The sequence below is a fragment of the Chenopodium album genome, chromosome 12, assembly GCF_948465745.1.
Source record: "Chenopodium album chromosome 12, dcCheAlbu1.1, whole genome shotgun sequence".
NCBI classification, from domain to species: Eukaryota; Viridiplantae; Streptophyta; class Magnoliopsida; order Caryophyllales; family Amaranthaceae; genus Chenopodium; species Chenopodium album.
In genome coordinates, this window is record NC_137845.1 from 33,501,065 (window position 1) to 33,514,809 (window position 13,745).

Below are 13,745 nucleotides of genomic sequence, written 5' to 3' on the forward strand. Positions count from 1 at the left end.
CGATCTTGGGATTAGATGCTTTATGAATATGATTCATGTTTTCCGCTTTATAGTACCTATAAACTCCTACAGTGGTATCATTTAGCCTCTTGCATGAACACGCTTGATGATAATAATACGATTATTTGAAGTCCATGTTCTTAATTTTATAATCAATTAAGAGGGAGAAATTAATTTAATTATGGTTCAATTATTATTTTTATTGTGATTAAACTTTTGGAATTGATTGAATATGATTTAATTATGCTCAAAATAGCCATGAAGAGGACCGATTTATGCCCTAGTTCATTCGAAAATTTCAAACCCTAAACCCTAATTTTCGAATTTTTCAAAAATTCATAGCCCTAAAATATGATTTTTGTGCTTGATTTTTGATTTAATTCGATTTGTTTATGTCTCATAATTTTAATTAGATTGATTTATGCATAAAAATATGTTGTGTATGATCATCAATTTAATTTTAAAAGTTAGAATCAAATTGGGATAAATTTTATGATGAACCCTAATTTTAAAGTTGAATGGGATTTAATTTTAATTTGTAGACTGATTTAATTTAGTTTTAATAAAAGTTATTTTAATTAAATTAAAAACCAAAAAAAAAATTAAGTGGCCGACAGCCACGGCTGGGTGGCGCAGCCAAGGCGGCTGCCGACCAAGTGGCGGTCCAAGAGGGAGGGGAAGGGGAGGGTGGCGGTCTTGGGTGGCTGGGCAGCAGTTGTGCAAGCGTTGCACGCTGCTGCCATGGCTGCCACTGCTACTGCTTGCTGCTGCGAAGCAGCCAGCCACCGTGGCTAGCTTCGTCTAGCCAACCACGGTGGCCAGTAGTCGTGCAGTACACGGTTTTCAAAAAAAAATTATTTTTTTATTTTAAAATATTTCAAGATAAATATGATTTATTTTGGGATAAAATAAAATTGATTTGAGATAAAATCTTTTATTTGGGATAAAATCAAATTTTTCAAAAATTGTTAAATTTGATATTATCCATATTTAGTTTGTTAATTTTGGTGATTATCCATAATTTAAGTGGTTAATATTGGATAATATTTGCTAGGATATTCTGAGCATATTACAAAAGGATAATAATTAATTTAAATAATGTGATTATCCCATAATTAGATTAGGATATAATTGATTCTAAAATTATTTGATTGACTAGTAATAAGGATAGAATCTGCTAAACTTGTTAGGATAATCATGGAAGATTAAATATGATTTATCTTTCTAGATTAAAATATGATTTGATTCTATCTCATGCCTAAATTAAAATATATGATACTTTATTATTGGTCATGAATAATATACGATATCATCTAATTATGATTTAAAATATGAGATATTTTAGGAAATACGTTACCTTAATTATGAACATTCGATGTTGTAGTTTAGACAAACATGTTGAGTGATTTATTATATGGCATTTTATATAATATATGATATTATGTTGCTATATATAGACTGGTATGGCCCATAGATTCTAAATACGATCTGCGCATCGTGATGCATTTTTTGTAATCTAAATACGGTCTACGAACCGTTAAGTATTTTCGTAACTTTTATTTAAAGTAAATAGATTAGTTATTTTAGTCCAAAGAAGCCCATGAAGTGAAGGCCCAAAGGAGCAAGGTGGATGGAGATCCATGATGGTTCAAGTGGGAGCATTTTCATTTCTAGTTTTCTTAGGACTAAGGGGCCATACTATGTCATGTTTTATTGCATTAGTAGATTATGCATGTTAGATTTTATTTATGTTGATTGATGATGCACTAGAGTTCACTAAATAATCACAACATAATAAATCTAGGTCCCAGTAATATTGAGATTGCTTTTCCAATTAGATACCCAACAATCCTTCGATCGTGAGTGATGGGTCGGCCTCAGCAGAGTGTCACTTGTTATCTTGGATAATTTGGGGTAGATCACGTTCTACATATTTAATTGTTTGTGCTCAACAAGGTTACCTAAAGCGTTTAGAACCTTGAAGCAAAGGGTAATAATTAAACATGTGATGGTTAATTATTCAACCAAGAGTTACAAGAGTTGTAATCAGTAAAGAGTTTACTCACCTTGAAAATGTAATGCATGATGGTGAGCCTCAGTCCGGTCAACTATTACACAAATAAAGGGTCTTGGAATCACTTAAAATTTAATTGGGATCAATCAATATTGAATAAAGTGTGTTAAAGTTACCAATTTAATTAGTTTATGGTGCTTTAATTTTTTAAATTAAACATAATTATTAAACTTTGCCTTATTCTGACATAGATGGGTAACTGTAACAATGACAACAACATTTACAATCTACGACCATTCCTTGAGAAGGATAGGTTGACAGGAGAAAACTTTTCCACTTGGGAAAGGATGCTAAGGCTTGTTCTGAAATCTGAAGGTAGAGAGGATGTCATTGACACCCCATTGCCAGGATCTTTGGCAGAAGATGCTACTGCGGCAGAGGTCCGTAAGTGCAAGGAAGCACTAGATAGGGTTGTGCCCATCACTTGCTTGATGATTTCTACTATGGAGCCTAGTCTTCAAAAGCGTTTTAAGGACCAGGTTACATATACTATCATGCAAGAACTCAAAGTTTTGTTTAAGAAATAAGCTAGAGTTGAGAGGTATGAGCTCCATCGAGAGATTCTGGATTGTAAGATGGAGAAGGGTACCATAGTTCATGATCATGCTTTCAAAATGATCGGCCTTATTCAAAATATGGAAAAACTGGGGCACCCATACATTTATGAGATGGCAACAGACATCATTTTCCACTCACTTCCAGAAACTTTCAACCAATTTATCATGAACTTTAACATGTCTGATGCTACAAAGACAATGAATGAGTTGCATGTTATGTTGGTTAGTGCTGAGAACAAAATCCCTAAGGAACCTAAGAAAGAGGTTCTCATGGTGCAAAAGGGAAAGGGGTTCAAGAAGGGGCAAAAGGCTAAGGGCAGGGGCAAGAAAGTTGCCAAGGCTCCTGAAAAGCCTAAAGCAACTCCAAAGGCCAAGGCTGCAGATGAAAGTGAATGCTTTTACTGCAAGAAGAAAGGGCATTGGAAGCGCAATTGCCACAAGTATCTTGAGTTCCTCAAGAAAATGGAGCATCCACCCTAGCTACTATGTTATAAATATTTTAAATTTCACTTAGGTATGTGATACCAAGTTGCAGTGCTTAACATTATTAATGTTGTGCAGAAGCTGCAAAGAAGTAAGGCTATGATGAGCGTCATTTATGGCGCTAAAAAGAATAAGATTTAGGTTCATTTTATAAATTTTCTTTCATTATTTTCATTTAATTTTCTTAGTTTTATTTGGTTTTCCGTCTTTATAACTCATTTTGGTTTTTCGTATACTTTTATGAGTTTTTCATGATTTTTGTTCTTATTTTGCTATTTTAGTTTACTTTCAATTCATTTTTCTTTCTTCCTTATTTTTTACTTGAATTTTTGTAGGTGAAGTTTCAAAGTTTTATTTGTCGTGCTGTCACGGTTGCGCTCTCATTGATTCTAGGTCATGAACACGCAAATATGTGAAGATCAAGGGCTGCCCTTCTTGTGGGCATCATCACGAGAGCACCGTCGATAGGGATGCACGAGAGCGCTAGGAGAAAAACTTCACACAAGGGACTACGAGCAAGCAAGAAGAGTCGCGCGCTCCGCAAGGATGCAGCAAGGGTGCGTGCGTGCAGACCCCCCTGTGCGTGCACGCAGACCCCTCTGTGCACGCGCACGGGCTTGTTGCGCGTGTGCACTGTGGCTCTCCGTCCCTTTTGTTTTTCTTTGCTATATATACTTGCGACCTTTCTATTTTTGAACAACTTTAGACTAGCTTAGAATTTCTCTCTCATATTTTAGCTTAGGTTGAGAGCTTCTCTCTCTAGATCTAGGGTTTATTTAGGAGTAGATTTAGAGAGAAAAAGTGAGTAATTTCATTGGGGATTTGAGAGATTGAAGATTCAAGGTGACAATTGTATTGAAGATCTCCATAATCAATCAATGAGGATTTCTAACTCCATCTCATTTTATTGCTTTGTTTAATTTCAAGTTTGTTTGATTTGATGTTGATGTTTGATTCTTGATTAGTGTAATTGTTCTCCATATTTTGTTGATTCTTGATTTCTTTAGTTGCTCGTTGATTAGATGATGATTCTTGAGTAGTTATTTGGCTAGGGATTGGATGAAACTTGTATGATTGATTGATTGTGATTAATTTGGGAATTGTGTTGACTGATTGTTGAGATTAAAGTGATTAATGAAAGTTTGCATGTGTGTAGTTTGATTAGGCCTTGAGAATTATGCTAGACTGCATTGCGATTGCTAATGACACGACCCATTGATTTAGGAATTGCAATTATTGATTGGTTTGGATTGTGATTCTCCTTGTTAGTCATTCATAGTGAACCCTAGCTTGACTTATAGGAGATAGCTCTTTAATTCCAATTGATAGGTCTTATCATTAGCCTTCACAACCATTAATTGGCATGTTCTTCTCTAGTTATTGCAATTGTCATGATTACTTGTTGATCCCCATTCCCTAGTGTTTCATTTGTTTGTTTACTTGTTTAGTAGTTGTTTAGTGTTACCTCTTTACCCTTGATTTCGACCTAACTTAGGCATAGATTGGAAATACTTGAACATAACCGTTCCTAGTGGTTCGACCCTTGACTTACCTCTATACTCGTATTTATGTTTGTTAAGTGATTATAACTTTGTTTGGCTCTAGGGAAGATTAGATAACGACATACTTTTCCCTACGTAAGGCTAGCATGGAAATGGAGCTAAAGGGTGCACTAGAAGTGTTCGAGTGACCAAGAAAGCTTCATAGTTTTATTTCATATTTTTATGATGATTTAGACATTTTCATGTTTTTGATGAGACATGCAATATTTCGGCTTTCTTGTTTGAATACTGATTTGGTTTACTTTGCATGGGCAAGTGTTGATCCATGGTCAAGGTAATAAATTGTTTTCATTTTTTCTAGACACGAGTTAATTTTGTTTTACGACATTGATATAAGTAAATAACAAAAGCAAGATTAGATTATTTAAAATAAACTTACTTATAACAAAGTAGGGTTAGGTCACATAAACTATTTGCACATCCAAAAAATCACAAGTGGATGGACTCTTTTTCTTATTTGATTATGAATCACTTGAGAATTAGAAGTCATGCTTGATAAGGTAAGATGACCAAGTTGCCTTTTAGTTGAAAAGGTGAAGAAGCTAATGACCTTTTGGAACTCATACATATGATGTGTGTGGACCAATAAGTTCAAAAATTACCAAGAGATTTAACTATTTCATTGCTTTTACTAACGATTTAAGTAAATTTATTGATAATTACTTAATAAAGTAAAGCTTAGAATCATTGAAAAAGTTCAAAATCCCAAAATGAAATGTAAAATCAGTTTGAGATAAACAAATTAGCATCACAATATGATTGTTGTGATAAATATTTAACTCAAAATTAATGATCATCTAAAGGGAATTGTTGAATTAATTCACAATCCAAGAACACTGCAATTAAAAATGTGTGTTTAAAGCAGGAATCAAACTTTGCTTGCCATGGTTCGATCCAAGATTGACTTTAATGATTTACAAATATTGTTTTAAGGATATATATTAGAACAACAATTGCGAATATACTAAACAGAAACTCAACCAAAGCAATTGAAAGGACGTCATATGAGTTATGAATTTGAAATGTTCCAAAAGCTGTCTTTTCAAAACAAGATTAAGGGTTATGGAATCGATGTAAAATGTTTAAAAAGATGACATAATACACACTAAATCAGATAAATAGTTCTTCGTGGGTTTTTCCATGGAAACTAAGAGGTATTATTCCTACAATCGCTAGATAACAAAGTGTTTGTTGCTCGCGATAGTGTCTTTATAAATGAAATCTCTTCCTACAAAGCCAAATGGGAGTAAAGTGATTCGAGACGAGCAACAAATGGATGTGGATAACACTACATCAGAGACGAGGGCGTATGAAATCAGCTAATTTGATAAATCATATTTCGAAGCAAGCTAATTCAACTAGCGAGGCTTCTATCGTCCCATTTGAATGAAATGCTTCAAAGAGTTGAAGAGAATAATTCTATTGTTGCTTATACCTATCGTAGATTACTTGGGATCAAAACAAACAGTTTGTTGAAATTCTGAGAAAAGGTGGATTCTAAAATTTTCCTATTGGAATGGTTAGAACCCATAGCCAACAAGCAAGCTTTGGGTAAGTGCCAACTCAGAAAGTGGCTTAAGGCCATGAAATCCAGAATGGACACCATGTCTGTAAAGATGTGTTAGTCCATGATAGTCTACAAATAAGGTCAAACCTGTTAGTTACATAAGCCTATTTGGATTCTTCAAGTGATTGCTGATTTCAATTACGAAGTTAGCATTGGATATCAAAATCACCTTCTTGAAATGTTCTTGATGGAGGAAATGTATATGATACAACCTAAGGTTTTGAAATCCAGAAATCATAGAAAGTTTTGCAAACTTCAGAAATTCATTTAATGGATTGAAGTAAGCATCAGGGAGTTGGAACATTTGTATCGGCAATCAAACAGTATGATTTCCTCAAAGAACGAAAAGGAAATCTTGTAGAGACAATAAGTTTAGTGGGAGCAATTGGTCTTCTTAGTCTTGTATGTAGATGACATACAGTTCATATGAAATGACATATCAATGCTTGAATCAGTCAAGTAATGGTCAAGGAGTTGTTTCTATATGAAAGACTTAGGAGATGTTAAGTACATATTAGGAATCATGATCCATGAAATGAATCTTGAAGAATGATTGGACAACATCGAGAGACTTATGTTGATAAGGTTCTTGACAAGTTCATGAAGCAAGACTCTAAGAGAGGATATCTTCCCATGTTTCATGGTATTACACTCAGAAAAACTCAGTGCCTTCAAAAGCTAGTGGAGTTGAGTTGTATGGATAGTGCACCTTATGCTTCTGCAAAAGGGTCCATTATATGTGTCATGATATGTACAAAGAAAAATGTTACATATGACTTGTGCATGTGTAGCAAATTTCAAGAAAATTCAGAATAAGCATACTGAAAGTTACCAAGAGCAAATCCTTGAGTACTTGAGAAGCACTAAAGGAATATTTCTAGTTTATGATGGAAAAAGTGAACAAGTTGTCAAAAGGTTATACGGATGCAAGTTTTTCAAACAGGAAAGATGACTTTAGATGTTGATCTAGATGCATTTTGTGTCTGTATGGAGAAAGGACAGTAAGCTTGAAGAGTTCAAAGCAGAATACTGTCGCATAATCAATGTCAGAATATGTGTTTTAGCTACAGTAAGAGTAGTTAAGGATGAAGTTTGAATGAAATGGGTTTGTGACTAAAATGATACCTTTGCCACAGCAAAGGAGTCAGGGTCACATCACAAATCCAAATAAATAGATATGAGATATCACCTCGTTTATGAGATCAATGACAAGCGGGATGTCGTGATCTGCAGAGTTTTATTATGAATGAGAATATCATTTATTAAACCCCTTCTACAGACTATAGTATGAGAGTCATATTAAAGTCTTGGATTGTAGCAAATTATATTAATTCAAGTTGTATATGTTTTGAGAAAACATATTACATAAGGAATGCATATATTTGCAGAATTATGTTTAAAACAGAAATTATTATTTCTCTTATTTAATTATGGTTTTGGAAATTAAATAAAATGTCTAAAATAATTATGAATCGATGGGCTCATCAAGTTGATGACCTGGTGAATGAAACCCCACAGGTGAACAAAATTCATATATTATATAAGTTCCTAGTTCGAAATCATTAAAGTGGACATAAATGATTTCAATGAACGGACTAGCATGTAAGATTGATTGGATAGCGCAGTTTCATGGGCTATAGGGGCATAGTGATACTCGGTCAATCACTTGGATATGCATGAATGATGCATGATCGAACTATTGACCTACTTTGAAGTTCAAGTATAGAGCTTCCGGATATATTAGTGGATTCCTTTGACATGAGTGGGACATTAATTCTATTCAATGATTGATTTAACTGTGGTACATTCAAACGTCTACCCGTAACAGGAGATTATAAAGGATGTTTCCTGGTTACTTCAAAAGTTGAGTGGGAGATTTGTTGCTACAAGATTGGATTGAGTCTACCTATTAAATTAGGGAATGTGTCATGGCTGCTTGAAGAGGGAGAATTCAGAAAATAAGTGGCCGCGTTCAAATGCATTACTCGGTAATCATTTGGTTTTTTAATTCGAACTCAGATTTCAAAGAACGATTTGTAGATTAAGGAATTTGACTTAAGGAATTTGAATATTGTACACTTGTCTCAGACAAGTGGAAGATTGAAGGATTTATGTCTTTTTCATGTACATTTGGGTCATCGTTATATCATAGCTAGAGGTACTAACAATCTTTAGGCTAGTAAAATAGGCCAAAGCCCACTTGGACGGATCCTATAAGGTCACACAAAGGGCCTAGATCGAGCACGAGAGGACGAGGCCCATGATGGGCCTCATCCCCTAGTATGGTCGGCCATATGGAGAAATAAGGAGGCTTTTGGGCTTCGTGACTTGGTCTAATTATAATATGAGTATAAATAGACTAAGTGCCTAGGATTTTCAGTAGAACAATTCAGTGATCAGTTTGATCAAACCCTAATTAGCAAACACGAGACCAAACCCCTCTCAAAGTCTCTCTCTCACACGGGTCTCTCCTCCCCTCGATGCCGGTTGTGGTGGTGGTGGTTCGGGGTGGTCGGTTAGTCCATTAAAGGTGGTACTCACGGTTTTCCTCTTTTACTTCACCAATATAGTATTGGTGGACGGCTCGTTCGAAGCTCGTGGACTAAGTAGAGGAGCAACGTTTGGGGCTCTATTCTCTCCCTAATTTTCCTGTCGAATAGCTACTTGGAATTCACGCTTCAAAGGTATGATTATGTGTCTTGTGTGTTATGCATGCGATCTTGGGATTAGGTGCTTTATGAATATGATTTTTGTTTTCCCCTTTATAGTACCTATAAACTCCTACATTTTCAACATCTTTTGGAAGGCAGTGTGTACAAATTGCAATCCATTGTCACTTACTGCCTTGGGCACACCGAATCTCGGGAAGATGATTTTTTTTAAATAGCTTCATCACCACCTTGTGGTCATTTGTAGGGGAGGCAATAGCCTCAACCCATTTTGAAACATAATCAACCGCCACAAGAATGTATTGGTTTCCAAAAGAAGAAGGTAATTATCCCATGAAATCAATACCCCATACATCGAAAACTTCCAACTCGAGGATGGGTTGTTGAGGCATCTCATTCCTCTTTGAAATGTTTTCGGTCCTTTGGCACTGGTCACAAGACATGATGAAACCCCAAGTATCCTTAAAAAGATGCAGCCACCATAAACCACTTTGGAGAATCTTTGAAGCGGTTTTGGAAACTCCCATGTGACCACCACTAGGATCCGAGTGGCACATCTTCATTTGGGATGCAACGACGAAGCAAACCGTCAACTCCTCGCTCATACAAAATTGGATCATCCCACAAATAGTGTCGAGCTTCTCTCTTGAGCTTCTTTCTTTAATTCTTAGAAATGAAGGTGGAAACTCCCCACATGCTAGAAAATTAACCAAATCGGCGAACTAAGGTAGCTCCTTCACATCGATAGCATATAAGAAGTCATCAAGAATTCTATCTTCGATAAGAGAACCATCATCTTGGACTTGGAAGTCCTCTAGGCGAGAAAGATGATCCGCCACAACGTTCCCCGCTCCTTTCTTGTCTCTAACCTTTATATCAAAGGTTTGAAGTTCAAGCACCTACCGGAGCAATCTAGACTTTGATTCCTTCTTACCAAAGAGATATTTGAGAGCCGCATGATCCATGAATACAATGGTCTTAGAACCCAACAAATAACAACAGAATTTTTCAAAACCATGCACAATTGCTAAAAACTCCTTTTCCATTGTTGTGTAATTTCGTTGAGCTCTATTGAGGGTTTTTGACATATAATAGATGACATGGAGCTTCTTATCAACCCTTTGACCTAATACACCTCCAATAGTTGTGTCGGAGCATCGCACATCAACTCAAAAGGTAAATCCCATCTCGGGGCTTGGACTACGGGGGTGAAAGTCAAAGCTTTCTTCAATTTGTTGAATGCTTCCAAGCATCTATCATCAAACACAAACTCAACATCCTTTTGAAGAAGATCATTGAGGGGCTTAGAAATTAGAGAGAGATCCTTAATGAATCTCCTATAAAACCCGGCATGTCCCAAGAAAGATCTCACACCTTTCACATTGACCGGAGGTGGTAGCTTTTCAATGACTCCAATCTTCACTAAGTCCACCTCTATTCCTTTGTGGGAGATCTTATTACCAAGGAAAATGCCTTCCTCAACCATAAAGTGACATTTCTCCCAATTCAAGACTAGATTCACTTTCTCACATCGAGCCAAACACTTTTCAAGGTTCTCAAGGCAACCTTCAAATGAAACACCACCCACCGAAAAATCATCCATGAACACTTCCATTTCCTCTTCCAACATATCTCCGAATATACTCATCCTACACCATTGGAAGGTAGTGGGGGCGTTGCAAAGCCCAAATGGAATTATCTTATAAGCAAAGGTTCCATATGCGCAAGTAAAAGTTGTTTTCTCTTGGTCATCCAGGTGAATAGGAATTTGAAAGAAACTAGAATACCCATCAAAAAAATAATACTTATGCCTTGTTAGTCTTTCAAGCATTTGATCAATGAAGGGAAGGGGAAAATGATCCTTTTTGGTGAATGTGTTTAGACGTCGATAATCTATACACATCCTCCATCCCGTGACCGTCCTTGTAGGAATGAGCTCACCTTTCTCATTCTCTACAACGGTCATGCCTCCTATCTTTGGGACAACGTGGATCGGAAAAACCCACCTTAAGCTAGAGATGGGGAATATGATTCCCGCATCCCATAGCTTAGTGATTTCCTTCTTAAGTACCTCCCCCATTTGAGGGTGAAGTTTTCGGTGTCTTTCGATGCTAGGTGAGGCGTTATCCTCAAGAGTGATGTGGTGCATGCATAAAGCGGGACTTATACCCTTGAGGTCATCAATGGTATAGCCTAAAGCACCTTGGTGCTTTCTCAACACACCACACAACTCTTGAGCTTGGCTCTCACTCAAGGAGGAACTAACAATCACGGGAAAATTTGAGTTAGGGCTTATGAATTCATACCTAAGGTGTGATGGAAGTGGTTTAAACTCAACCATGGGAACACCTTTACCTTCCTTTTTTGTAGCCACTTGCAATGCTTCTTGGCTGGTGATGTTCATGCACATTTGCTCATCAGCGTCTTCAATGCTTCCATTTAGCAAATCTTCATACAAAGCCATCTCTTTGCTAGGAACACCTATCTTTTCCTTGTTCAACAAGACATTCTCAAGAGCATCATTAGAGGTGAGAAATTGCTCATGCATAGAAGACACAACATGATCAAGAGAGTCAATCATCATACAATTCGGAAGAACTTGAATACTTCATGCTTTCATTCAAGTCAAATTCAATTACCTCATCTCCTACTTTAAGTGAAATTTTAGCACTCTTGACTTCAATCATGGCACCCGAGGTAGCAAGAAAAGGTCTACCAAGTATGAAAGGAATGCTAGCATCTTCATCCATTTCAAGAACCACAATGTCAACCGGAATAACAAATTTTCCCACCCTCAAAGGAACATCTTCTACCTTACCCTTTGAAAACTTGATTGATCTATCGGCCAATTGCAAGGTAATGTTGGTAGACAAGAGCTCCCCTAGTTCAAGTCTTTGATAAACCGAATGTGGCATAAGGCTAACACTAGCTCCTAGGTCACATAAGGCATTTGCATCTTATAGATAGCACAAGGGATGGAAAAGTTTCTGGGGTCTTTTAGCTTGGGTGGCATCTTGTTCATTATGATTGCACTATAATTCTCAGTCAAGTTCACCGTCTCCACAACATCACAAGTCCTCCTTCCACTCAAAATGTCTTTAAGGAATTTTTCATAATTTGGCATTTGGGTGACGACATCGGTAAATGGTAGAGAAAGATGAAGTTGTTTGAGCATCACTGTAAATCTTCCAAATTGTTCATCCAACTTGTGTCTCATGAATCTTTATGGGTATGGAAGCTTAGGTTTCAAAACTTCTCTCTCTTCTTTCACCTCCTTAGGTGGCTCTACCACTACTTCACTCAAAGATGCACCATCTCCCTCATCCTTAACTAAAACCTCCTTGGCACCTTCCTTACCCTTACTCTTGCTAGGGAAACTCTCCTCAAGCACCTTACCACTCCTTGTAACTATGGAATTAACAGGTCTCTTAGGGTCTAGACCTTGAGAGGGTAAAGAAGAAGGGCTTGCTTGGTCTTTCAAGCCATTGGCAAGTTGAGAAATTTGGTTTTCAAGCATCTTATTATGGGTCATCATTTCATTAAACTTCTTATTACTCACCGCCATGTAAGTGTTCAACAACTTGGTTTGGTTTTCAATGATTTCTTCCAAGTTAGTCCTAGAAGAAGAAGAAGGTTGAGCATAGGAATTATCACTTTGGGTCTTTAGACCAAAACCGGGTAGGGGACCCCTTTGAGCATTGTTTTGAAAATTTCCCCTATTTTAATTGTTCCAATTACCCCTATTTTGATTTTGACCATAACCTTTATTATGGTTCCCATTACCTTAGTTATGAGTGCCATAATTTTGGTTTTAATTTTGGCCACTATAATCTTGGTTGTTATAGTTACCTCGGGAGTTTTGGTTCCCTTGGTACTTATAACCACCACCTTGGTTATAGTTGTCAAAATTGCAATGGTTGTGGTAATTCCTATTCCATTGACCTCTTTGATTTTCAAACCTCGAATCATTATTATTTAATACATAATTCACATGTTCATTCAGATTCCCATCTTAATCATCACAAGCATCCATACATGCATAAGGGCAATTAAAAGCATCATGATCATACGAACCACATACATCACAAAACAAGAAACCACTAGGCATGTTATTAGAGGAGGGAGGAGGTTGAGTGTTAGAAGACATACCTCTCCTCTTAAATTGGGAGGGAAGATTCGAAACTTGGGAGGTAGAACTTTCCAACTTTGCCTTGATAGCGGATATTTCCTTCCCCAAGTTTGTCATTTGTGAGGGCAAGTTGTTTATGGCATTAAGATGATCAACCGAATACACCGAAGAGCTACTCTTTCTAGTTGGTTCCCTTTCACCATCTTGTCAATCTCTATAGTACCTCACTACGTCTTTAATGATGTCTACCACTTCCTCCTTCGTTCTATTCATAATGGGACCTCTGGCTCCTCCATCAAGACACGATTTCCCCTGAGGTCTTAGGCCACCATAGAAGATTTGAATAATTTGGTAGGTAGGAATTCCGTGGTGAGGACACTCTCTTTGATACTCCTTGTATCTCTCCCATGCTTCATAGAGGCTTTCACTAGGCTTTTGCTTGAAACCTTGAATCAAAGCTCTAGCCTCCGCCATTTTCTTTTGTGGATAGAAACGGGATAGAAAATCCTTGGTCACTTCGTCCCATGTCCTTAGAGAATTTGGTTTGACTTCCTTGTCTAACCATTCCAAAGCACACCCTATGAGAGAAAAGGGAAAAAGCTTGAGGCGGATGAACTCTTGGGAAATTCCATTCACTTTTATAGTGTTGCAATAGTTTTCGAACTCTTTGAGATGGTTTTGCGGGCTTTCATGTTTGGCCCCAC

At 36.9% G+C, this 13,745-nt stretch overlaps 1 non-coding gene across 1 annotated transcript; it reads left to right on the top strand.

Annotated features, from left to right (window-relative positions):
* The first annotated feature begins 13,402 nt into the window (after positions 1 to 13,402).
* LOC145573313 (small nucleolar RNA R71) lies at positions 13,403 to 13,508 on the top strand. Its single transcript, XR_014097362.1, has one exon. It is a non-coding gene; the product is annotated as a small nucleolar RNA R71 (small nucleolar RNA).
* Positions 13,509 to 13,745: the final 237 nt, after the last annotated feature.